This window comes from Mirounga angustirostris, unplaced genomic scaffold, assembly GCF_029215605.1.
Source record: "Mirounga angustirostris isolate CCGP_5_RB_7025 unplaced genomic scaffold, mMirAng1.0.hap1 SCAF_6, whole genome shotgun sequence".
Lineage (NCBI taxonomy): Eukaryota > Metazoa > Chordata > Mammalia > Carnivora > Phocidae > Mirounga > Mirounga angustirostris.
This window is the reverse complement of record NW_026991714.1, coordinates 141,743,941-141,760,671: the sequence shown is the minus strand read 5'-3', so window position 1 is coordinate 141,760,671 and position 16,731 is coordinate 141,743,941. Positions and strand designations below refer to the sequence as shown.

General features: G+C 42.7%; 1 long non-coding RNA gene across 1 annotated transcript in view; it reads right to left on the bottom strand.

Moving 5' to 3' along the window:
* Nucleotides 1-10,468: 10,468 nt before the first annotated feature.
* LOC123846892 (uncharacterized) overlaps nt 10,469-16,731 on the bottom strand; it is a 32,989-nt gene continuing 26,726 nt past the window's right edge. Inside the window, exon 5 of the long non-coding RNA XR_006791393.2 lies at nt 10,469-12,991. This is a non-coding gene — a long non-coding RNA (uncharacterized LOC123846892). The remainder of the gene's footprint in view (nt 12,992-16,731) is intronic.

The window sequence follows — 16,731 nt, the reverse complement described above, 5'->3', positions numbered from 1 at the left end:
TCCCATCAAGGACAAGAAAGAACCAATGTTCCAAGCAGTAGCTTTAAGTGAGGCCGAATAGCCCAGTTGAGACCACAGCAGCAGGTGGGCAACAGGGAGGACAGCTGGGTTGTAGCAGGGCTTCTGCCAAGGCCTCCGAGAGCAAGTTCAAGCTGGTGCTAACAGCATCCACCCGTCCCAGGGCGTGGTGCTTGCGCCTTCACCTCCTCTTGGGGATCCCCAGCAGCCCTCTGGGGAGATCCACCCAGACCTACAGGGCTTCCTTTGCAGTGGAGGAGAATAAAAGGTGTGCAGAGAGGCCGGGTGGATTTTCAAGGTCACGGGCTAATAAGAGGCCTCTGCCCCCTTCTCCAGTATTTTTTTTCCTGTATTAGCCTCAGGGAGTATTTGAATAGTTGTGGGACTCCTTGCTCTGACTATCTACAGGAGGCGGAAGGAACACTCTGACCCATTTAGGAATGAGGGCAGAAAAATTAAATCACTGAAAATGTCCCAACATCAGAAGCTCCGAGCTTGGGGCTTGGACCACATGCATCACTTGTCTTCCTTCTCTCATATTTTCTCTTTTAAGCCTTAAATGATCCCAAAGTCTCAGAGTTTCCACTCCTGGGAATCCATCCCATGGAAACAAAAGCACAATTTCCTAAAGATACAGATCTACACATAAACGCAGAAGCATGTTCCGCACACCATTGTTCCTTGTTGCCAAAAATAAAAATTAAAAACGAAATGAATTCTCATCAGTAGAAGAATGGCCAAACATATAAGGGTTCATGCCCACTATAGGGGAATGAGGGCTTCATTGTCAGAACTGGGGGATGGATTTCCATGAGACAGGGGTGAGGGAGAAAAGCAGGAGGCAGGGGGCATATATGTATATATTTCGTACATGTGTTTATGTTTGTATGTCTGTGTATGGTTCTCTAAGCCTTGAGAAAGGTAGAGAAGGACACAGAACAGGCTGCTGGCACGAGTCGTCGGTGGGGGAATTGAGGGGAGAAGCAAGTGAAAAAGAAAGCTTGTGCTGAAAATCAGCATATGTGATTAGGCCATACACACAAGTCACGTGTGTGGGGGGCACATGAACTTCAACAAACACAAAGACTGAGGTAGATTCAGATTAGCTGACTCGTAAAGCCATCAAACATTCAAAGCAAGGTGGGTTGAGAAAACCTTATAAAGTAGGATTCCATTTCCATGAAAACAACAAATAAAACTCTGAGGTGTGTTCACACGTGTTTGGGGAAGGGTGTGGGAGAAGGAGAACAGTGTGGAAGGCCTCATGCCCACGAACATTGGCTATTGACCGAGGGTGGTGTAGGAACAGGTGGCCAGACGGCTTTTCTTTACGCAGCTTTGTCTTGTCTCACTTAATGCTTTAAAAAACCTTTTTTTTTTTTGTATTCTGAAAAGTATCTAATTGACATTGTTTTTAATGCTCCAATGTGCCGATTCTCTGATGGCCTTCCTTGAAACATTAAGTGATTCTGTAACCCTAACTGGTGTTCTGAGCCAACGATGGCTGTCCTTGAATGTGGGGAAGGCTTGGGACAGGCACTGCTTGGGGGTTCGGGGCTGGGCAGCTGGGACCCGCCTCAGGGCACCTGGGTGAAGGGCCGCGCTGTCTCCTGTCAGATGGACGGCGAGGCCTGGCCACAGTGCAGGTGAAAACACGTTCTTCACACAGACCCAGGGAAGGTACTATGCCTCTGGGCTCCTTTGACGGCTAGACAAAGCCATGTGGCCCATCCTGGCCCCTGGCCCCTGGAATCACACTGTCACCCATGCCAACCTCAAGACTGTGGAAGGCTCAGTCGGAGACACTGCTTTCTGAGGAGGCAGAGTTGGGGTCCTGAGGAAGTGACTTGGCTCAGGTTGTGGGGATTTGGGTCTCTACCAGCCAGCCTGCCTTATTATAATCGTGATATATATTCGTGCCGGTGAGAACGTGGGTAAAGTACAGGCTGATATGAATTTTAGTTCCTGCAAAGTTTTCCTGGGGAGGAAAAAGCATAAGGTAGAATTTCTCCAGACTCGACCCTAACAGGGATGGGAAAGGAGGAAGGTGGAAGTCGGGTATCAGATGTCCATAAGTGTTGTCTCAGGAGGAAGGTATGGAACCCTCACAGGACTACTGTGGAGATCAGCCAGGGTCATAAACTCAAGGTCAAGACTTGGAGCTCTGCTCAGGCCCAGGAGTGAACGTGGCAGCCTGTCCATCCAGACCTACCACTTTTTTGCAAAGTTTTCTCCGTGGCACTTACCACCATCCGACACACTCTGTGTTTTACTTATTTATGGCCAGGTTTCCGTTACTAAATTGTAAGGTCTCTGTGGTCATGTCTTCTTGTCTGTTTTGTTCACTGCTATACTCTCGTGACCTAGAACAGTGCACACAGAGCTTCCCGACAGTTACTTAATGTGTAAACAAATACACAGTAAGGGAAGACCAGAAATTCAGTGAAAACCTGAAAATATAAATGTTTAACAATGGAGGCAAACAAGTAAATAGAGTGGGGTGTATCCATTTGAAGAGATGTTATACAGCCATCAAAACCGCTTTGGCTCATGGAATGTGCTCTAAACCGTTCACAGAAACTGTCTCTGAAGAGAGGTTTATGGGAGGCATGGTACCTTTACTTTCTTCTATCAGGTCATTCTGAAATACTGTTTTGCTTTGTATTTCATTTAACAGAAAAAGAAAAATACACTATGTAATATAGAAAAGGGTTTGAAGGTTTTTGTAATGACATGACAAAATAAATGCGAATCAGAGTTAAATTTAAAAAAAATCAAGGTATAAGCATTTACATAGAACAATTGTTTTTTTTTTTTTTTGAAGATTTTATTTATTTATTTGAGAGAGAGAATGAGATAGAGAAAGCATGAGAGGGGGGAGGGTCAGAGGGAGAAGCAGACTCCCCGCTGAGCAGGGAGCCCGATGCGGGACTCGATCCCAGGACTCCAGGATCATGACCTGAGCCGAAGGCAGTCGCTTAACCAACTGAGCCACCCAGGCACCCTACATAGAACAATTCTATGTACTTATATGTCCAGAGAAGAAAGGAGGAAACTCTAACAATGATTATCTTGATTTTTCTTCTGTTTCATATTTTTCTTTTCTTCCAAATTACCTGCAGTGAGCATATAGTCAGTAGAAAACAAACAAACTTTACTTAAAAATACAAATTAAAAATAAATAAATAAAAATAAAAATTTAATGCAGCTATCTATACTCGACTATGAGAAATGTGGTTATGTAGAAATAGAAGATGGGAAACAAGAAAATTTAACATTTTGTTTTTGATTTTTCTTTTTAATTATCAGATCAGACAGAGTCTCCAGGCTGCGGTGAAGGCTGGACCTGTTGTGCAGAAGACAGACATGTCTGATTGGTTCTCCAGGGTTTTCAGGATGGGATGGATTCTACAACCTTGGTCCCAGGATCATGGCTGTGATAAATTACCCTGACTTCAAGTCAGCCTTCCTCAGATCTAACTTAATTCCCTCCTGCTTCAAAAGACAGAGCAAAACAAAACCAAATAGCCACGGATCTCCATGGTAATGAGAAGTCTGGTGATGTTCTTACAAAAGCCGTCCGCAGACTGGAAAGTGGGTAGTCAGCAAGCCCCTCCAGGCTCTCTACATCCTGGCCCCGCCGCCCTTCCCCCCTCAAAAGGCAAAATACTTCTGGCTCCTTGAATCCTGCTTTCCAACACTTGCACGTGATTTCTGCCTCTCTGGCCTCTTTCCAGGATCTCTGCACCATTCCCCAAACAGGTGCCCGAAACAGAGCTCAGGAACGGACTTGGCCACGGTTAAAATGGCTAAGCCCACTTGTACTTCATGGGCCTGGCAGAGCCCCTTCCCACTAATTTGTCCCCCTGTCACTGGCTTAAAAGAGAACACAGTACGTTGTCAACAGGACCGCTGGCCGCTTCTCCGGGGAACCGGGCATCAGGTGACGGCCTCGGTGTCCCTCATTAGCGAGGCCTCACGACTCGGATTCCTGGGTCTCTTTGCCTTTTGGGTTCAGGATGGCTGCATTCACATTGTCCCTTTCTCTTTGTGCCCCCTGCCACCGTCATCAGTCACTAACTGCCGCAGGAGAAGAGCAGTCCCTAAGGGGGCTGGCAGTTTTAAGCAGCCTTTCCACCAGGGACAGACAGCCTGAGCAACTGTACCACCTGGACGGGAGGACGGACACTGACACGGTCAAGGCGAACAGGCAGCATTTCTGTGAATGGGCGGGTGGGCCCCATTCAAATGCAGAGCAGCCGATTTCAGAATGGTCAGACTGAACCGCGCGCGCTCACACGCAACACAGCTTATTGCTGCATTCGAAAACAGTTTTCAAGCACATTTATGCAGTTAACAGACCGTGCGAGTTTGTTTAATAAAGTTAATTTGTAAAAGTTCCAAGATGTTAACATATGATCAATAAGACTGTTCCATAATTGATTTAAAAAATTCATTAGGTACACAGTGTGGCTTTCTTATTCACTTTTACTTTCGTTTCCAGTTGAGCCTCTGTTGCACTTAAGTGGGTCCAGGAAGAGGAATTCCCCCTGGCTGCCTGGGTTTGAGCCTCACCCTGGATGCCTGCCCTTTCCCTCAAGGCTCTGGGCCAGGACGTTGACCCCGGCACCAGGTTTAGTTGCCTTTCATGCCAGTGAGGAAGTGGGGGTGGAGAGGGGCTTCAGAAGACTCAGGGAGTCCTCTAGTGCCACCCAAGCCTGTCTCATCTTCCCCAAAGTGTCCCTTAGGGGCAGTGGGCAAATGCCAGGGTGAAGCCACCCACACTCCCAAAGTCCATCTCTCCCCTAGATGGGTACAGGGCTGTCCTCAGCTCCAGCCCACCTCAAAATATTCCCATGTCAACACCCTTCCATTCACCCATCCAACCATTTATCCATCCATCCATCCATCCATCCATGTATTTACTCATCCAGTATTCACTGAATGCCCACTAAATGCCAGGAACTTTGCTGGATACTAGAAATTGCACTCCCTATTTCTCTGTTTTCACTTGATTGTTTCCCAAAATGAGGACAGAGGCAGGAGCACAGGGGTCTCAGTGGACAGTGGGCTGCCACTGGTTGCCTGTGACTTCCAAGACTTCCTGTCCTTTGGAAGGAAATTCTGGGAGGCAAGTCTGTAGGCTTCTTTGAGGTCTTGATGGTGAAGCCTCTGTAGCCCATCACTCTCTCCTCCCTTTCCCATGTTGCTTTATTTTTCTTCATGGCACTTACTATCCTTGATATGTTCTACATTTACCTGATTTCTCTTTTATCATCTCTCTCCACCTACCAAAACGTAAGCGTCAGACATGTAGAGATTTTGTTTTGTTCACTGTGATTTCTCTCGTGGCCACATCCGTGTCTGGCACATGACTGGAACTCAGAAATATTTGGCTTGGGTGGATGGATGGGAGGATGGATGGATGGATGGATGATGGATGGATGATGGATGGGTGATGGATGGATAATGGTTGGCTGGGTGGATGGATGGATGATGAATGGAGCAACAGATGGTTAGAAAACAGATATGGTCCCTGCCTTTGTGGAGTTTTGAGTTTTGTGAAGAAGACAATGAATTTAAGAGCCAAGAACAAAATCAATGTAAAATTGCAATTGTGTAAAATGCCAGAAAGAATAATAATCCAGTTTCAGGGAAGAATCCAACAAAAGGTTTTGGCCTGATCTGCGTGGGTGGGGCCCTCCCTCTGAGGAAGCACTCGCCCCTTTCTAAGAAAAATTGTCCAGATATGATGGACCATAGTGGGGTTGCAAAACAAGATTGAAAACATAATTTTAGCCAAGTGGTGCTAGCTGGGGAGAGGGTTTTGTCGAGACTTAAACAGAACTTTTGAGGACCTAGAAATCAACTAAGTATTTCATCATCTCCTGGTACCCTTTTAGTAATGCCTCGGAGACAAAGAAGAGCACTCAACATGCTGTCAACCTCCTTGGTTCAAATCCTTGCTTTGCTTCTTCCCACCTGTGTGACCTTGGGATACTTCACCCCCTCAGCCTCAGTTCTGCCATAAGTGGAATGGAGATGGTTGTAAAAGTGTTTTCTAACACAAGCCAGGAAGAACTTTATAAATATTGACTGTTTTTTTTATGATTCGTGGTCAACGATTCTCACAGAAGAGGAAAATGGACAGTTCTACTGGTGCTAATTGTCCATTCACTCAAAAAAAGTAACTATTGTTTGCTCGCCATGAGCTAGACACAGTGAGGCCACAAAGATGAATCTGGTGTGAGTTCTGCTTCCAGATACACGATAACCGAGTAAGGGAGATTTGTGGGCAGTCATGGGCAGACTAAAGAGCTCTACTTGGGGGCAGAAAGAGTTCAGAGGGGAGTTCATAAGAGGGCAAGAGTACACTAGCAGAGGGAATCCCAGAGGGCTTCTTGGAGGAGGTGTTTCAGAACCCACTAATCTTAGTCCCTGAAGCAGCACCTTTCCTAGATTTTCACGGTCTGCACTTGGAGCTGCATTCTCTGCATTTGTGACTTCTTCCCGAAGGCTCTTCTCAAACACAAACCAAAAGGTGAAGTGGTAATGCAGCAGGCTACTTTCAGTGTCCTGTGTCATGCTCCCTTGGGCTGTGTCTGATTCCATCTCTGATTTCACCAGAAGCGGTGGGCAGTTCTGTGCATGCTTGCAGAGTCCTACCTCCAGGGCATTCTTAGTGTTTCCCCCGTTTCTGTATTAGAATCTTCTTCAAAGTCAGGGGGGTCCTACTGAGCCCACCTGCAGGTGCAGTGTGGACGTGGAAGATAGGAAGCACCACTGGGCCAGCCTTTAAGCAACGGAGGATGGAACCTGGGGCTAAGTTCTCCAGAGTCCTGTCCTGTGGCCCCCAAGTTCTAGAAGGCAGTCAGCAGGCTCCGAAGTTCAGGGAGTTGAGCCCTCACTGTCCTGTGGCAGTGACCTCATTAACAGCCTTCATGCTGATTTTTCTCCCCCCTTTTTCATTTTCTCTATACTCTTGCTTGTGCCTCTTGGGAAGCCCTCAATCATTGTCTGTTTTAATCATCATGATTATACTACCGGAATTCATATCAGGGTACTGTAATCCGTGCAATGTTGCTGTAACCAAAACACACCAAAATCTCAGTGGCTGAGCAGAGCAAAGCTGTATTTCTGGCTCATATTTCATGTCTATCTGGATTAGCAGGGGGTCTGTTTTGCATTCCCCTCCCTTGGGGACCCAGAGCAATAGAGCCTGCACTTGGGAACATACCAGCCTGTAGCAGGTAGAAGGAAAAGTGGTATTCGAGCACTCCATCTTAAAAGCTCTGCCAGGAATTGACCCACGTCACTTCTCTCCACATCCCCACTGGCCAAAGCAAGTCACCCGTTCATGCCTAACTTGAACAGGGATGGAAAGACAACCCAAACTTATGCTTAGAAAGAGGCAAAGAGGACTGTAGGTCAACAGCCCTAAGTACTACCACGTTATTCTCCCTGCAAATAGCCCAGTGCTGGGCTAGCAGCCCTGGAGGTCGGGAGTTGGGGGGCAAGGTGGAATAGCAGATGGTGCATAAAGGAGAGGACCCAGGCTCTGTCCTCAGGCAACCAGAGCCTGCTCCCTCTTTCTTTCTTTTTTTTAAAGATTTATTTATTTATTTGAGAGAGAGAGCATGAGCATGGGGGGAGGGGGAGAGGGAGAGAATCTCCAGCAGACTTCCCACTGAACACAGAGCCAGTCGCGGGGCTTGATCCCAGGACCCTGAGATCATGACCTGAGCCGAAACCAAGAGTGGGACGCATAACTGACTGAGTGACCCAGGCGCTCCACCTGCTCCCTCTTTCTTGCCTTTTGGCCCTCATGTCTGCTGATGCATCTGCCTGGACCCCTCTTCTCACCCACAGAAGCCCTGACTCTAGTTCATTCTGCAGGTCTCAGACCAAACCTTACATTCTCAGAGCTCCCGTTACCGCCCCCCTGCCGACAACTATCCACAGCAGGATCCCTGATTTTCTTCTCTCAGTTCCCTCCATTCTTTTCCATCATAGGACTTACCACATTTGTCATTAAACATTTATTTTTGTGCTGGATTTTTTTGGGCTGCACCCCTCCCCCCCAGACTATAAGCGTCCATAAAAGCTGAGATCACATCTGTGTTTTCATAGTTATATCCTCGGCACCTAGCACAGGGCTGCATATGTAGTAAATACGTATTTATCAAAAGAATTTAATATATTAGGAAGGCAAGAAATGCATGGAATGAGCAGAAAGGAAATTAAGGGAATATAATAATCCCCTTATATTTGTATCATGCTTTTCATTCACACTGCCTTTAGCCAAGCACAAAGGTTAAGTGTGAAAACTCTATGGAACCCACAGGTGACTGGGTGGCTCAGTCAGTTAAGCGTCAGAGTCTTGGTTTCGGCTCAGGTCATAATCTTGGGGTCGTGGATCGAGGCCCGCTTCAGGCTCCGCGATCAGTGTGGAGTCTGCCTCAGATTCTCTCTCCCTCTCCCTCCCGCTCACTCTCTCTCCCAAATAAGTAAATAAAATCTTAAAAAAAAAAACAACTCTATGGAATCCAGATCACCTCCATACTAGTGGTTACTTACCCCTCTTTCCTGTAGTTGTGGTTACTGCCTCAACATCCCTCATCCCAGGACAAGGATTTTTATCCTCATCTTACAGATGAGGAGTCTCAGAGAGAGGCAGTGACCTGCTTTAGGTTACCTGGAGAGTATTCCCATTTGAGATCCTAAGCTTTTTCCTCTTCATAACCCTTTCAAATGCAGACTCTCAGCAAAAGCTCGGAACCTGTGCTGGTTGGTTAAATATGGCCACTGCTAAGTTTGAGTCCAAAGGTCAATCAGAAACACCTAAGGAATATTGCGAATGAATGGAGTTCATGATCTTGGTTGATTTTTTCAGCAGACTTCCATTTCTTCCTCTGGGGGGAGAAAAAAAATGTAGAGCTGGAAAAGGGCAAGGGGTTTCTGCAAGACAAGGTCCTGAGAGTCTTTAGGGTTTGCTCCACAGCCCCGCATGACGGTTTTATTTTCACTACCAAATTCGGTCAATTTTGCTTCTTTGCCAAGCCTGAAAAGTCCAGCTCACCCTGCAGATGGCTTTAAGGATCTGAAGAAGAGCACAAAGGAAGGGCGTCTGGTAACCCTGCCTTTGAGGGACCTCCCCACCCCCACCCCCGCTCTGATGGAGAGGAAATGCAAAGTCAGCCCCAGCCGCTGCTCAGAACCTGTTGAGGGATCCTGAGAGTCGAAGGGAGGCCCTCCTCTTACTCTGGAGACAAGGCTGAACCTGAGCCTTACAGTTCGTCCTCAGCCATGAAAATAAATTTCTGGCTAACAGCGGAAACTCAACTCCAACTGGCTTGAGGAGGCGGGAAGATACAAAGGAAATTTTGTCTTATGTCACCGAAAGATCCCAGAGTGAGGCTGGATCCAGCTTCTCCAGAGCCTGCCTCTCCTCCTCTCTCTGTTTGGTCTGCGACAGAAAGGCCTTCTGCAGAGGCCCCCCCACCCCGCCCCTCCTTCTAGGTTCGAGCCCCCTGCAAGGGGCGAACAGCTTTTAGAGCTCTCTGGACACAGCCCCAGGATTTTGCTCGGACTCATTCTGATTGGGCCTCATTGAGGCCAGAGGGATGGGACGCTCTGATTGGCCAGTGCTGGTCACACGGTCACTGGAGCTTGGGTGTTGGAACCAACTCCCACCGCACCGTGTGAATTAAAAGCCAAGGAGCGAGGCTGCACCGAGCATTGGAGGCTGTTCCTGCAAGGATGGGAACTGGCTGCTCAGCAGGACAAAGCAAATGTTCACCATAGAGAACTGTTATTAGTATTCTGCTCTTAAAAATGAGAAAATTGAATTTAAATACCTTCCCCCAAATCACACAGAGATTTGGGAGAAATAGTCGGCATTGTTTAAACATTATTCTCCAAAGAGTAAGTACCCTTGACGCTGGATCACCTCCTGCTGTGTCCTGAAAAATCACCATTTCTGCCCGCATTTTGGGAGACAGGTTCTAAGAAGGATGTTTGTAATTCAGGAGGCTTTAGTCTGAACAACCACACCATCTGCCCTGTGGGCTAAAGAAAGCCACACATCCTTCTCCATGAATAGAGAGCTCAGAGTCATCCTCCTTCGACAGCCCCCCCCCCTTTTTTTTTTTGCTTTTTACTTTTAGTGGGTTGGAATTGAAACATTATTGTAGTAACTGTTAGTTTCAAGGCAAAATTGTAATTGCTCCTAGATCCACTCACTGGTTTCAAGAGCGCTTTAACCTTTAACTTTCTCAGTACAAAAGGAGGCTTGCTGCGCCGGGAATCTAACAAGACCATCATTTATCCCTGGCAGAGTTCATTAGTCAATTGTAACAGTTTAATTATTAGCATTTTAATGCATGAGCATTTAACTAGACAGAACAACAAGCTTTGGCATACAGAACAAGACTTCTTAAACGGAGCTGAATTAACTCACACAATTGTTTGCATTGTGTGTTATTAAAACGAGATGATTAAAATTCACGAAACAAATAGTTTCATATATTTAGCCAACAAACCAGCATTTAGCTTCACAGTATTGAGAGCATGCTTTCTTTTTCAGCTACAATTTTGAATTTTAAAATCTTTGGTATATTTTTCCTGTTCCAAATTATAAGCTAACATGATATAAAGAAGATTCACTTCAATCCACTGATTGTGATGGGTGGCTTTAATAACAAAAATTGAGACCCAAAGAGGAAGCCTGGGAATGGTCTTGAGTGGCCCAAGCTGGGAATCCTACTATTAGGTGTCCATGGGCAAAATTCCAGATGCACAGAAGAATCACCTAGAGTGTTCTTTAAACTGCACCTCCAGAGAATGTGACGTTTTAATGGTACAGAGTGGTTTCTTGAGTTTGTTTGTTTGTTTGTTTGTTTTTAACTCCCCAGGTCATCCTAACATCCAGTCAGAATTAGGAAGCGGGCTCTATGTGAGACAAGGTGGATCACTTAACCAAATTTGTCAAATAAGAATAAGTCTTGCCAATTTTCACAACAGCTCTATTCACAATAGCCAAAAAGTAAAAACGATGCAAATGTCCATCAACGGGTGAATGGATAAACAAAATGTGATATGTGCATATAATGGAATATTATTCAGCCTTAAAAAGGAATGAAATTCTATACATTCTGCAGCATAGATGAAAAACTTCAAGACCTCATACTCTGTGAAAGAAACCAGACACAGAAGGAGAAGTATGATTCTACTTCCATGAGGCCCCTAGAACAGTCAAATTCATAGAGACAGAATATGGGTCAGAGGATACTAGGGCCTGTGGGGAGGGGAGAATGAGGACTTAATGTCTGATGGATATAGAGCTTTTGTTTGGGCTGATGAAAAAGTTCTGGAGATGGATACTGGTGGTGGTTGCACAATGTTGTAAATGTACTTAATGCCACTGAATTTTACACTTAAAATGGTAAAAATGGTAAATTCTATGTTATATATGTTTTACTACAATAAAAAATGGAGAAAAAGGAATAAAGCGTGCTATATTCACATTGTAGAATCAACGCGTTTCATCAAATGAGATTGTGGATAGAAGCCTTTTGTAAGTTTAAAATGGTGTACACATTTAAAGTGGTAGTAATAGTCTTTAATTATTTGTTTTAATCATATTGTTTTAATAGGAGGCTACAATATAAACAGCTGGGAAGGTTAATTACTAATGTCAAACCTAAACGAGTATAATTAATGTCACTCAGCAAAGGCCTTCACTAGACTCAAAACATATTTTCTCCTGGGGGTAATCGTGGCCTGATTTTTCTAAACAGTTTCTCCTGTGAGTGGGAAGCAGGATCTCGTAGAGAAAATGGGAGGAGATGGAAAGTCTTGCATTTTTCATTTGAGGCTAGATATTCATAGCTCAGTTTCACATGGTGTCAGGGACACCTGCATCCTGGCCTCTTGGAAGAGGAGGTCTGTGAGCCCTGGAATGGGCCTTTCCTATGACAGACAGTGAAATGGACAAAGTGCAACAAACATTATGAGCCACCACTGATTGAATCTTTCCTCAATGCCAGGCTTCTGATGGAAATCAGGGTTGGGGGTGATTGGAAGGATAAATGGGCAGAGAAGCGGTGGGAGACCTCCTCCCATGTCCAGGCAAAAACAAACTCAAAATCCCAAAGAATTTTCTGTTACTTCTTTACTTCTGATTCAAGCAATATAATCTGACCCAGGGAGTCTGGATTGGTGGGGATTTGGGCCTGACTCCTGGACTATGAATATGTCACTTGCCCCTCAGCAAATGAGAGAATCCCCCTTGTCCTCCCCTCTCCTGCCAGATTCTCCTTAGAAAGTGACTTTGGTTCTGGGATGACACCCAGACTGATAGGCAGTAGAGGTTCTAACAAACCCACCATCTCACATGGCTACTCATTTTGGCTGGGAAGTCTCCTAAAGCACAAGAAACCAAGTCCCACTTAGGTCTTAATTTTATCTTGGTAATGTCCCCATCTCCCATGTATAATTGGGCAATAGAACTTCCTGGAAAGTTCTTCAAGGCAAACTAGTAGCAAAATGAACCCAATAGGCAGAATCAGGATTTAGGCATCACATACAGTGATTTTTTCCCATTTCCCATTTGCCAACTTTCTCAGCAATATTTGTCTAGGGAATGATAGTGGGAGGGGTCACTCTTTCCACTAATCCTAACAACACGGACGGGCTATTCTTAGTACTGACTGAATTGTGGGCCACAGAGTATTCTCCAGGATGTCCTTGGTCCATTAGTTATTGAAGTTCAGGTTCATGAGTTTCCTGCCTATGACTGGAGTTAACATTTTTCATTACCAGTATTTGCAAAGATCAAAACCCACGTTGCCAGTCTCAAAATTCCATCAGCTCTCAATGGGCTGCATTCATGGAGAAGAAGCTGGTGCAGATGTTCCTTCTGTTGCCAATTCTGGAATGTGTCCTCGTCCTCCTCCTAGAGCATGTATGAGTCCTGCATTCCATGAAAAGAAGATTTTCAGTGTGAAAACATTCCTTCTTTACAGGAAGTGCCCAGGTCCCAAGTGTGCTGGCTTCCTACGGTTTGTCGGGACCACATCGTGAGAACAGGGATGGTTTCTACAGAGTTCACTGTTCGGTCTTCAGGGCCTAGGGGAATGACTAGCAATATGTATGTACTTAGTAAAAATGTATCTAATAACAGAACCCATCTTAGCTGTCATTTCTGAGCATCTCTAAAGGATGTGCAGATGGAGTGAAGAAGCTGGAAAGAAGAATGATCCTGATGTGCAAAAGGAGAGCCACTCTGGGGAACTGGAGAAAATACTATCCTAAGAAACTGGTACGGCAAGAAGCAGAAGAAATTTCAGGAATGATCTAGTTGTGTTCTCAACACTATATCAAGAGCAGCTGATAATTTAAAAAGAATATCGGAGATCAGGAAATTCTATAAAATGATGAGAAGCACAATCGCTGAATTGAAAGCAACAAATAGCAGCTTGAATACTTCTTAAATTTTAAGTCAGTGAAATACAAAATAAAGTCAAGAATTTTTCCCAGAATAAAGAGATGAGCATTTTAAAAGGAAATAATTTTTTAAAAAATGATTCAATAGATTCAGTTATCATTTATCAGGAACGTCAAAAAGATGGAAGATACAATAATCTAACAATAGAAGAAAATTTTTATAAAACTTAAACAAAAGAATAATATCTTTAGATCTACAGTGCTCCCTGAAAGTCAGACAATATTAATTAAAATAGCCGCTATATAGAAATATTCCGGAAATAATGTTTTAGTCTTAGGTAAGGGAAATTCTATAATCCTACCCAAGAAAAGAAAACCTATCTGGCCTCAGAATTCTCCCCAGCAATACAAAACAAAAAGATTATATAGCATTAGCTATGGGGGTTTTTATTTTCTTCTTGGGAAAAAGTAAGAAATAATATACAAAATTTAAAGTACACAAATTATGAGTATATGGCTCAATGAATTTTCAAAAGGAAAACACCCATGTAATCAGCACCTAGTCAAGAACCAGAACATGACCATCAGCCCAGAACTCTTGTGCCCTAACAACCACTTATACTTCAGAGTAACCACCATCCTGACTTTTAACACCATAGGTTAGTTTAACCTATTTTAGAACTTAATATAGATGGAATCATTCCATGCGTAGTCTTCTGTGTTTGGCTTATTTTGTTGAACATTATGTTTTTGCGTATAGTTGTAGTTCTCTCATCCTCGTTGCCATATAGGATTCCACTGTATGAACAGACTGCAATTTATCCATTCTACTGCTGGTGGACATTTCACTAATGAACATTATTTGTCTTTTGGTGAACATGTATATGCATTTCTGCTGGGTATATATGTACAAGTGGAATTGCTGCATCATAGGTAGGTTACATTTAATGGATATGGCCAGACCATTTTTTCTAAAGTGACTGTACTAATTTATATTCCTCTCAGCAGTATGTGAGGGTTCCAGTTGCTCCACATTAAATTTAGTCATTCTGGCAAATTTGTAATGATATCACATTGTGGTTTTAATTTGCATTTCCCTGATGACTAATGAAGTTTAAAACCTTTTTATATGTATTGGCCATTTGAATATCCTCTTTTTGAAGTGTCTGTTCAAGTTTTTTACCCATTATACTCCTTGTCTTAATTACTATTATTTTATAATAAGTCTTGATATCTGGTTGTGTAAATCCTTCACTTTTGTTATTTCTTCTTCAAGATTGCCGTGGCTTTTCTTGGCTCTTAAATTTCCATGTAATTTTAGAATCAACTCATAGACTCCACAGAAAGTAAAGGGTTTCTAGAATTTGTTTGGGATGACATTTAATCTATAGGTGAATTTTGGGAGAAGCAACATCTTTACAATAGAAAGCTTTCCAATCCATGAACATAGTATATCCTTCCATTTACTAGATCTTCTTTAATTTTTGTCAATAATGTGTTGTAGTTTTTCTTGCATACCCTTTGCTAGATTCATTTCTAGGTATATGTTTTTTGAATATGGCATTACCACAAGGATAGACAGGTAGATCAATGGAGGTTCTATTCTATTCTGGAGTGTTAAAAATGTTTAATATCTTAATCTGAATGTTAACACAGATGTGTACCATTGTCAAAACTAATCTAACTATACTCTTAATTAATATACTTCATCTATTCTCCCTGTTTGTTTTACCACAACAAAGCAAAATGAAAAAGAAAAATATATAAAAGATATGGCAGATAATTTAAAATAGAAAAAATATATTACTAATAAAAATGTATAAGTAATAATAAGTATGATTATTTTGACAAATTAGCACAAAATTTTCCTCTTTTTGATGGTATTACCAGTATAATAACCATAAGGGTACAAGAAAGCTGATACTTTTATATACTACAAGAGGAAGTATACACTGGTATAAACTTAAGGGAGGGCAACTTGGCAAAAGATTTAAAAATGTGCATGCAAGTCCACTAGAATTTCCACTTTCAGAAATGTATTTTAAAGAATATATCATATTCTTACTTAAAGAATACAGCATAAATTTAGCTATTAGGATGTTAACTACAAAATTGTCTATAATAATAAAATACTGAAATCTATCTAATAATAGGGAATTAATAAAATAAACTATGATATAGAATAATGAAATAATATCAACCACTAAAATTTATGACATAGAAGAAAAGTTAATGATATAGGAAAGTATTCACAATGCAATATTTGGCAAAAGAAAGAAGTCTACAGTTGTGATCATTCAAGAAGTTCCCAATTTGAGTTTTTAAATTTAAATTTATATATCTCATCACAAGAAAAAAATTGTAAGTGTGTGAGCTGATGATGTTAATTAAACTTACTGTGGTGATCACTTCACAATATATACAAATGTCGCATCATACTGTATACCTTAAACTTATACAATGTTATAAATCAATTATATCTAAACAAAACTGGGGAAGGAAAATATATATAATATGTCATATAGAGAGAGAGAGAGAGAAAGAGAGATACTACAAGGATATACATATAAATGTCGGCAGTGATTTTCTGTGTATTGAGATCATGGGTGATATTTTTGTTTCTTCCTATGCTTTCACTTTTTCTAAATGTTTAACAATGCACTTGTATCACTCTTGTTCTAATAAAATGAGTTTTTTAAGAAATTATAAAAGAAAAATGGTAGGCATAGCACTATTCAATGTCAATGAATAAAACTGCTCTCTTGCCAAGAAGCAGAAATTGACTAAAGAAAAAAATATATATTTATATGTATATATGGAGAAAAACACACCAGAGTTTTACTGGGATTGTGGGCGACTTCTCTTTCTTAACATCCATCTTTAGTTTTCAAGCTTCTTCCAGTAAATATGTATCCATATATAATCTGATAAAAAGCCATGCGAACCCAGGGGAAAACAGGGGAACAGCAGGAGCCCCCCATGTGGTTGGAGGACTGGCCTTCGTGTAGAACAGTAGACACTTTGCAGCTCTGGACACAAATACACAATCACCCTCTTGACTCAAACTCAGTCTCGGTGCCTACACTCCCTCCCTGCAGATTTCGCACACATTCTCTCAAACTTCGCAACCCATGGTGGTAGACATTACTCTTCAGATTTTTACAGGCGAGGAAACTCAGCCCCAACAGAATGGTCACTTACTCAAAGTGGCCAGGGACATATAAAGGGGAAGGAGGGATTTGAACCCTGGTTGACCCACTTACAAAG